Below are 10,865 nucleotides of genomic sequence, written 5' to 3'. Positions count from 1 at the left end.
GTCGTCGTTCGTCGTTCGTCGAATCCCGGTAAGGGTATTTATTTGTGTGATGAGCACAGATATTTGTTCCTGAGTATGTATTTATCTATTTAAGTATGGTTTTGTATTTATCTATGAGATATGGGTTAAATTGTGGCGTAGGCGAGAGGCTGGCAACCTGTCACTGCAATGTCACAGTTTCGTTTTCTTTCAACCCCTTATTTGCCAAGAGTGGCACTGAAGCTTTAGTAGTTTCATGTGTTCTGCCTACCCCTTTATGGAATACAGGCGTGATTGTATGTATGTATGTTATCTATTTAAGTATGTATTATTTATTTATTTATTAGTAAAAACATGTTTACATGACATTACAGTAAAACCAATGCGTCACGAAACTTAGATAACAAAAAAGAAAAAAAACAGTAAGTAAGAACATGAAAAAAAACAAACAATAAAGTTTAAAACTAAACAATTTATTTGGGCGATGACGTAACAGCGTGGCTCCGTTGCGTCGTTTGCCCCGGTGTAGGATTCGGCAAGTTGCCCCGGAATCGCCGAAAAACCACACCTTTCGGCCAGAAGTCTGCGCTCGCGATGGTGTCCTGCGCTATATCGTCGCCTAGCACCCATAGTACAAGCTTTGCTTAGTTTGGGGCTAAGTTGATCTGTGTAAGGTGTCCCCAATATTTATTTAATTACTTTACCATAATCATAATGTAATATAATGTGCATTTTTTCGTGGTTACCAACATGCATACCAACCATAAAAATGCTTAACTAATTTGCCAGCTAAATTTAAACCTAGGCTATTTAAACGTATAGATACTTTATATACTTTTATTATTTAGATCTTATTTATACTTTTCGGCAAAGCATTTTTGTTACCGCAGAATTAAAACGTTGGTAATACTCATTTAATCTACCTACTAAGGGCATATGTAATGTTGCTTGTGCAAACAAGGCCCGGCTATTAAGTTTCGAAATGTTATGTACATTTTATAACTTGATAAGTGTAAATGGTTCAAAATTTCGTGCAGTAAGTAAAAAAGTAAAAAGTAAGTATTATTAAACAGAAAAACTATGGGTCTTATTTGATGCAGGTATGAAATAAGGCCCATGCCGCCCATGTGTCCACATGTTCACAACATTCGATACCCGAGAAGTAGCGTTGCGGAAATAGAGATGGATCGGATATAATCTTCAAAGATGAGCTATCATCAGCGCCAGTATTTGAGTGGTGGCCTCAGAGTGGAAGGCGACCCCGCAAACGCCCAGTACTTATGATACACAATACACATAAACACAATACATTATAATATATATTGCCCCGTAGGACAGCAGGCTACCCCACACTACTTTAATTAAGTACCTAATTTTGTCCCTTTAAACTTAATATGAAATAAAGTCTGCATATCTTGACCACATTGACCTTGACGCACTGCTTGTTAAGACTTGAGCCCCTCTAATTTAGAGTACCATATCCTAAATGCATAGTCCTGAATAAATGTGTTTTAGACGACAGACCGTAGTATGAATACTTATCACAAAAATTGATGATTGAATTCATGAACACAATGTTTACACAAAGTTATAAAACTTAAGAAGCGAGCGATGGGCCTTATTTAGAGAAGTAACTATTTAGGGCATTTTGTGATTCTATGTCTGCGAAGAAAATATACAAAACGGCATGATTGATAAAACTTAGAAGAAATATAAGCACTGGGCCTTATTAAGGGCAGGTACTGGTACCACTGGAACAAACTATGTATTACTAAATAAGGCCCATCGTTTTTTTTAATATTTTAAAACATGACTTAAATTATTAATATTATGCCTGTTTTTATTGTGTGTAAATAAGTACATATAATATGACTAATATAACTACTTACCTAATTGGTGTTCGGCAGAATAGTAATAAATAAACAATGATGACCGAATACCAAATTTTCGGCAAAATGGCTGAAAAGACCGAATACCAAATAGTTGCCTAATATTCGTGGAATCTATCGTAAAATACAGCATAACTTTATAATTGTTACTAGTAAACCAATGACGAGAAAAGTTATGCATGTATAAAATAAACTTATACCTGTATGCAATTGTTACGTACCTATACTTATAAAAATATGGACTTAGTATTTCCACAGAATATATAATACAGATTCAAACTTTCACGATTTTTACACATAATAATATTTAAAATTGCAAACGGGACTTAATCGCGTATTTACTATGTTTTAAACACTAACCTCCGACGTTTCAAGGACGGCATTGTCCCCGTGGTCTCGGAGCAGACTGGTCTTTTTTGGACCACCAATTTTAAATATGAACATATTATTACGTATTTCTAACTAAAAAGTTTGTCAAACACGGTATGTCGATATTTCGACGTAGTATATCGATAACTTTTCACATCACTAGATTATCGACATTAGATGTCGAGTATTTCCCATCACTTTATTTCAGTGTACGTATATAAAAACTTAGCCCCGCCCCTAAATTTGGTGCGATAGGGACAACTGCAGCTCAGGCGCGAAATCCCGCGTAAAAACTGCAAAAATCGAGGTTCCGCTCTCGACTGTTTCCTCCTCCAAAACTTAACCAATCGTTACGAAATTTGGAAATCAGAATGACAAGGAAATTATCTGTGTCCGACCGTTTCGTTTTTTTGGATAATTGATCTCAGTTTTGAATACCACGCCTTTCTTTCTGGCAAATTCAATTAAGCCGTTTTGGCCAACTTTGAGAGGCTCTAATTCCTTTTAAAACAAAAATATCAAAAAAAGCAAAACGGTCCGACACAGATATTGATAATAAAAGTCTGTGTTGAAAAAACCATTGATCTAGCTTCAAAAACCAGAGAGGAAACAGGCGAGAGCGTTTGTATGGAAAAATGAGGGGTATCGTAGCGTCTTAATTTAGATAGAAGAAACAAATTCATATATTTGTGTGGGGGCCGAGCGTGTCAAATTTTGTACTGAAGTTGATTCTTGCCTGTAATTTTAAATATGTCTCAGGCTCTTGATTGTTCATAATTTTTGTGTTGTTGCAATTGAATATCACGTAACGAGGCATTTTTTATGTTTTGGTTGACTTCAACTTACAAAAATTGACGCCCGAAAGCTGCAAGCTGCGAGTAAAGACGGACAACTCAGTGGATTTCACTGAGTTCATTTGACACGCTAAGTAGATACGTTTGCTTGATCTATGGTATATATGACATCTGTGATGTTAACCGATTTTAACAGTTTCTACTTTATTTGAATAAGATGGTTTACGTAACATCTTGTATCAATTTGAAGTACGATCATGGGGTCTCATCCGGAACATCGTATAATTAATGTCAAACCAAAATCATAGATGGCGCTACGTGCCACGATTAGCCATTATGACCTATTTATTCAATAAATTTAAAGGTCTCAAAGGTATTATTTTAGTCTCATGCATTAAGAATATCATTAATTTAATACACAAATCCACAAAAACACGAATTCAATGCAATATTTTTCAAAATTCGAATCTAAAATTTATTACACGACTGAATACAACATCAGCAAACTCGCATTGAACGTTATTGAGTCGTCTAAGTATTATTACCTCTCGTCACTAGATGGAGTGACTGTGCATAACGTACGTAATGTAATTAGAATAGCCACTTGAGTGCGGGCTAGTCATACGCAAAAAACGTGAAAAAAGTCCTAGAATCGGGCCCCTTTTGCTATACTCTGACCGCCCCTGTCTATACTACTGTAATGTTTGACGTTATCACGTTAAACTACCGTCCGTAAACCGACTTTACAGACAACCAATTTTTTTTAGTCCTACAACACTGGCATATACTTTTTTTTCTTTCCGGTGTTTTCGTTTGGTTTTGGCAGTTGAGTTGAGTGAGAAGAAAATATTTTGCAACGTTTTAAACAATAAGAGAAAAGAAATATAGCGAAGAATCTTTAACCGCAAATTATAAGCAAGAGTAACTCAAAGTTGCAGTTATTGCGAGAAGCAGTAAGTATTCAATTTTTTATCACACTTGCAGTATTTTTCAACGACCCACACAAATTTGCAAAATGACAAAGAATTACATTTCGACGCAGAAGTTCCTTTCTTTGCTGAAAAGATTTTGTTTTGCAGTTAGAATTTGCTTTTAATTCATCAGTTTTTAAGTCCTAATGATCACCGACAGTCAATACATTTTTTACCATAACTTGGGACATGCTTGTGACGGCCATCATGTTTCGGAGAAATTATTGTGTTTTCTTTTTGATGATTTGTCGCTTTGTGTTGATGGAGTCTTCTGGATTAGTTTTTTGGGAGCTGATATTATTATTGAGATTCCGATGTATATTTATTACTTACTTTTTCGAAGACCACATAAACCGTAATAAATACTTTTGTGTCGTTAAATTTTTATCTTAAACTAGTGAACTGATTCGGATTTTTATGGATTACACAAAACGAACTTTACAACGAAACCTTCCTCAGGAATTAATTAACGCCTGTATTCCCTAAAGAGATAGGCTAAGCACGTGAAAATGTTTTGAATTCAGTGTTATTCACAATTTTAACAGGTTAAAATAAACCAAAATTGTGATATTGCAGTGGTATATTGCTAGCTCAGGTGGCGACCACACCACTATTGATTGAACCCGATCCGACAGTCGGAACTCCTATGGGTCAATCCGACGCAAGAGTAACATGAGTCACGATTTTATGGCATGTTCCATTTATTCACAATGCAAGTTCAAATGATAATGTATCTCTAAATAAGTTACTTTCCCGATATATGTGTAGATCCTTTAATTTGCGGCTGTAGTTCAAATAAACACGTTCAAAAAAAAAAAAAAGGGTAGGCAAAGAAAGCACACGTCATTTCACTTACGGTTTTTTATTTTGGGATAAAAAATACCTAATTGTTTTTTTACATCTTGAGAACTATACATATGTGTTATTAATCACCTCAGTGCCGCCCACAGTTATTTTCAACACTTAAAAATCAAGAACTGAACATAAAACTTAATTTCTCTTTTGTGCAAGTCATAGTGCAACAATCGCCAAATGGATCACTTGTCAAAGCTTCAAAACAGTGTGGAAGAGCTGAAGGCGCTCTTCTCATCTCGGATGGACAGTTTTGAGGAATCCCTCCCTGCGCAGGATTTGAGTGCTCCGGACTCAGTGGCAAGCAAATTTAATGAGTTCAAAAAATTCATTTGGACAGCTGTTGAGAGCTTGCAGACTCAGATGGATCTTGTTTTGCACACTCTTGAGGACCTGGAGACCCGGTCTCGTTCCAACATCTTGCTGCTACATGGAGTCCCAGAGGCTCAGGATGAAGTAGCGGTCGAAACAGTTTTGAGTGTCTGTCAAAATAAACTCAAAATGCAGGGTGTCTCTGAGTCTTCCTTCATAGTCTGTCATCGTTTGGGGAAGAATACATCCAGAAAGAAACCCAGGGCCATTCTGATTAAATTTGTCTGTCCTCGCACCCGGAGTGTCATGTGGTCAGCGAAGAAACTGCTCAAAGGGTCGGGCCACACAGTCTCGGAGTTCCTTACTAGTGCCCGGCATGCAGTCTTTGTCGAGGCCCGGCGAGTATATGGAGTCAAAGGCAGCTGGACCAGTGAAGGGAAGATTGTTGTGGTGTGTCCAGATGGTTCCCGGCGTAAAATTTCGACAATGGCAGAGTTGCTGGCTTTGCAATTGCCTTCAGGAGTGTCGGCCAGGTCCGAGCAGCCACAGGAGCGTCCGGGTGTGGCTCAGCAGTCGGGCGCAGCTTCAGCCGGCGGTGCGTCGGCGCAAGTGCTCCTCGCCCCAACCGGGCCGCGAGGAAACCGGCCGTTGACACAGGGTCCCGATAGTTTTTATGTTTAGATTTAGTTACCGTGTTTCTCTCCTATAATGCATGAACTTTTATACACCACGCCTTAACTATAATGTCCTAACTTTTATTTTCTGTTCTACCGACATTTCTTTATTTTCTTTCGATTGCTTTTGATATACAATCACCAACAATTCTCAATAGAAAATTAATAGTCAAGTCAAATCAAATGACAAATTGATAATTCAATCATCAATGTCACTTTGGCATATGTCAATTTGATCGCGTTTTGTTATTGCTAATCTAAAGGTGTATTTTTCTTTTTAAACGTTTGTCGGTGGTTATAGTTGTTCCCGTGTGACGCGGGACGGTATTAATTGTTATAAATCAAGTGTATAGATTGAATTTTACACGGAACTTTATTGCATCAAATTTATATATTACTTTAGTAATTATATTTTCATTGTATTTACAGCTGCTGGCGAGTAAATGAGGTGCCATACAACCGAGAGGATTTAAAAACAGCACATTTTACTCACACAAGTACATCACAAATTACTATATTTTTATACCGTTTTATTTATTTACACGTTTACTTTTTAACTTAAACAATTATCAGTACTTACCATGTCAGATGAACTTAACTTAAGCAATGATAGCGAGTTTTTCTCTTTGTCTTCCTCCAGCCTTTACGACTCTTTGAGCCATGGGTCTGATGTACCTGATCTCGCCGATCGCTTGCATAGCACGTTTCAAACCAACACAAAAAACTTTAATGTCGTGCACATTAACGCACAGAGCGTACCGGCCCACTATCCAGATCTCCTGGCTACTTTTAACAGCAAGAATATTCACGCAATTTTGATCTCCGAGTCGTGGTTAAAACCTTCACTTCCATCTACCCTCTATCCTTTGCCCGGCTTCCGTCTTATTCGAAATGACAGAACGGGTAGTAGCGATGGCGGAAACAGCATGGTGCGAGGCGGTGGGGTTGCCATTTACCTGAGAGGTGAGATTGCTTGCCAAATTGCAGCTCAGTCTCCCACTGTTTATTCGAATTCTCCTGAGTATTTATTTCTTGATGTCTCATTATATCATACTAAAGTTCTTCTTGGAGTTTTTTACAGCCCTTCCTCTAATGTTGACTATTTTGACACTTTAGAAAATACATTATTTAATCTTTCCCCTCAGTTTGAGCATATTATAATAATGGGTGATTTTAACACTTGCCTTGTTAAAAACGACCAACGTTCAAAAAGGCTTCAATCTGTCGTTTCTTCTCTCAATATTCATATTTTACCGCTTACTCCCACTCATTTTCCGCATAATGGCCCACCTTCTTTACTCGACTTAATCCTTACTTCTTCTCCTGCGCATGTGTCATGTCTTGGTCAAATTAATGCTCCTGCTTTTTCGAATCATGACTTAATTTTCGCCTCCTTCAAAATTCGCCCCCCCAAAAGACGTCATAAAATTATCATGAGGCGTAACTTTGCCGATATCAATAAGCATGCTCTTGTTACCGAGTTAAGCGAAATATGTTGGATGGAAGTGTTGGACTCCTCAGCTGATGTAGACCAGAAGGTAGAGACTTTCAACAATATTTTGCTTGAGGTTTTTGACAGACACGCTCCTCTTAAACCCACACGTGTCAAACATTTCCCAGCTCCGTGGCTTACTTCCGATATTAGAGACCTTATGAATAAGAAGAACCGGGCTCGTATAAGGCTAAGGCACGATCCCTCGGAACGCAATAATCAAGCTTATATATCGCTTCGTAATCGATGTAACAAAGCCTGTAGGGACGCTAGGCGAAAATACATACATCGATCTATAGACGAATGTTCCCCTACTAAGCTCTGGAATTTTTTAAAAACACTTGGTGTTGGCAAGCCTAAGCCTGGCACTATCGGGACTCTAGACCTGAACGCGCTTAATCTATATTTGAGCACTTCTCCTGTTTGCCTTGATCCGCGAGTTAAGCAACGTTCTTTGTCCCTTTTAGCCAACTCTCTACTCCCAGATATCTCAGTTTTTAATTTTGACCCCATTTCCCCACAAGAAGTGATCTCAATTCTCAAATCTATTAAGACTAAAGCCGTCGGGGATGATAATTTGAGCCTGGATATGCTCATGCTCGTAGCGGACTCAATAGCTAACGTTCTATCGCACATAATAAATTTTTCTTTTCCTCTGGTGTTTTCCCTTCGTGTTGGAAACTTGCACATATAATCCCACTTCCTAAAATTTCAAATCCTTCCTCATTTTCCCATTATCGTCCCATTTCCATCCTACCAGTCCTTTCCAAGATCATTGAACATTTTGCAAATCGACGTCTCTCTTCGCATCTCAATAGGCACAATCTTTTCAATCCTCTCCAATCCGGTTTCCGCCCCGGGCATAGCACCACCACCGCTCTTGTTAAGGTCACGGACGATATTCGTTTGAACATAGAAAATAAGAAAGTTACTATTTTGGTGCTCTTAGACTTTAGCAGCGCTTTCAACTCAGTTGATTTTGACATCCTCCTAGCCTTCTTAAAACTTTTAAATATCTCACCCACTTCTCTGTCCTGGTTTCGCAGCTACCTCTTGGGGAGGCGTCAGAGAGTCCGAGTTGATGATAATCTCTCTGATTGGTGTGAACTCTCTTCTGGTGTCCCCAAGGGGGGTATACTATCTCCACTGCTTTTTTCTATCTTTATAAATAATATCACGAAATTATTGAAATCATGTTATCACCTTTACGCAGATGATCTCCAAATTTATTCAGCTGCTAGCCTCGATGAGTTTGAAGATCTCGTAAGCCAAATTAACGCTGACTTGGAAGCTGTCTGTTTGTGGGCTTCATCTTTTGGACTTAATTATTGCTTATTAAGTTACTATATTAAGTTAATGCCATGAAATCGCAGGCGATCGTTTTCGGTAGTCCCTACTACGTCTCAAGACTGTCGGAGCTGGTGTCACCTAGTATTTTCTTTGATGGTGTTCCAATTCCTTTCTCACCAACCGTCAAAAATCTAGGGGTCACCATGGACCAAACACTTTCCTGGGCCCCTCATGTATCTGAGATCAGCAAAAAGCTCTTTGGTTCTCTCCACTCACTGAGGCGCCTACAGAATTTCCTGCCTCTCGATACCAAAACTATGTTAGCTCGCTCACTGTTACTGCCGTTACTCGACTATGGCGATGCTGTGAACCTCGACATGTCGGAAGATCTTTTAAATAAGTTAGAGCGCTTGCAAAATGTTTGCATACGGTACATTTTCGGTCTGCGGAAGTACGACCATGTGTCTTACTACCGTCAAAAACTTAACTGGCTTCCTATCCGCCGCCGTAGGGATCTCCACGCTGTTTCTCTTCTCTTTAATGCTCTTTTTACACCTTCTTCTCCTTTATACCTCTCTGAAAAATTTACTTTTCTGGCTGATGGCAGTGGCCACCGTCTGCGTTCTAGCGCGAATTTATCTCTTGCCATTCCCCCTCACAAATCTCGTGGATACCACAAGTCTTTTGCTGTCCGTGCAGTGAAACTATGGAATGAACTGCCCGTCTCGTTTAGGCAGGCACAATCGGTCGCGTCGCTCAAGGAGAGGTTAAAGAAGCTATGGTTATCTGACTAATTTGCCTTGTTGCTTTGTATATATTTTGTGTTCCTTGTCAACTCTTTAGTGTATCTTTCACATTCCTTTTTGTGTGATATAGTTAGGTTTATCCTATTACTGTATGTGTATTTATTTATTTATTAATTATTTATATATTATTTGCCCATTGTCTTTATGGTACCATGTTGTACAAATTGCGGAATTTGTTACCCTCTTCAAGTTTTCTCTCTCATTTACTCAAAGGTTAACTGGAAGAGATCCCTCAAAGGGATAAGTTCGCCTTTGTACTTCACATCTTAATGTATGCTTTTTTTTTATGTGTTTTTGTACAATAAAGAGTTACTACTACTACTACTAAACACACAATGAAGTTGTGACTCACCTTACTTTAGGTGGATTCACCCCTATAACACCCACGGGATGAAAGGGAGTGGTGAAATTCTTAGCTTATCTGCACAGGGGGCTGAGCTCATCACCAAAGTTTTAAGAAAGTCTCAGGAATAACTGAAACGAAAACCAAGGATTCTTATAAGATATTTTTCTCTGATAACAGAATTCTGTCCACCAGCTATCATACTTAGCTATAGCTTACATACAACTCAATACACTTACTTGGAGAGACTATACACCTCTAAATCATTTAATTGTTTTAGTATTATGAGATGGGACCTTATATATCCCTAATTTTTATTATTACCTACATAGACACACCATACTTCTCTGATTATTTATATTTTTTAAGATTATTTTTAAAGTAAAGTTTTTCATGTTATTTATGTTAATGTCATTCTATTTCATGCCTTGTGCATATTGACAGGTAAAAGAGCCCTTGTGTTTTTTGGATTTTGTATACTGCTTACCATATAATAGGGGCCAGAAGAAACCTCGAACAAGATGGGAGGACAAACTCAATCTTACAGTGGGCCCGAAGTGGAGAAGAGTGGCCCAAGATAGACCCCAATGGAAAGAGCTAGAGGAGGCCTTTGCCAAGCGGCACACTGAATTAAGAGATTAAAATTCAGAAATTAAAATTAAAAAAAAAACCCCCGACCACGACATACTAGACCGATTTTCATGAAACATGGCTAAGAACACTCCTGACTTACTCAGCTTTCAGACAAAAAAAAATAAATCCAAATCGGTTCATCCGTTCGGGAGCTACGATGCCACAGACAGACACACACACGGACAGACAGACAAACAAACAGACAGACAGACACGTCAAACTTATAACACCCCGTCGTTTTTGCGTCGGGGGTTAAAAAGGGGCTTAATAGATAGATAGATACTGCACACCAGAGGCAACTGGCAGATACTTATTCTAATTAATTTTGTTTTAAATTTCAGGTGCCGATTAAGGCTCAATAGTCGCCATGTGCAAAAAGACTGCAGCTAGTGAGTGTAAGCTGGGAGACAATGTTCCCGGAGAGGTAAGTGATTGATTACTACAATCATACTAATACAGTA

Source organism: Leguminivora glycinivorella, chromosome Z, assembly GCF_023078275.1.
Source record: "Leguminivora glycinivorella isolate SPB_JAAS2020 chromosome Z, LegGlyc_1.1, whole genome shotgun sequence".
In the NCBI taxonomy this organism is placed as follows: domain Eukaryota; kingdom Metazoa; phylum Arthropoda; class Insecta; order Lepidoptera; family Tortricidae; genus Leguminivora; species Leguminivora glycinivorella.
This window is presented reverse-complemented; position numbering follows the sequence as displayed.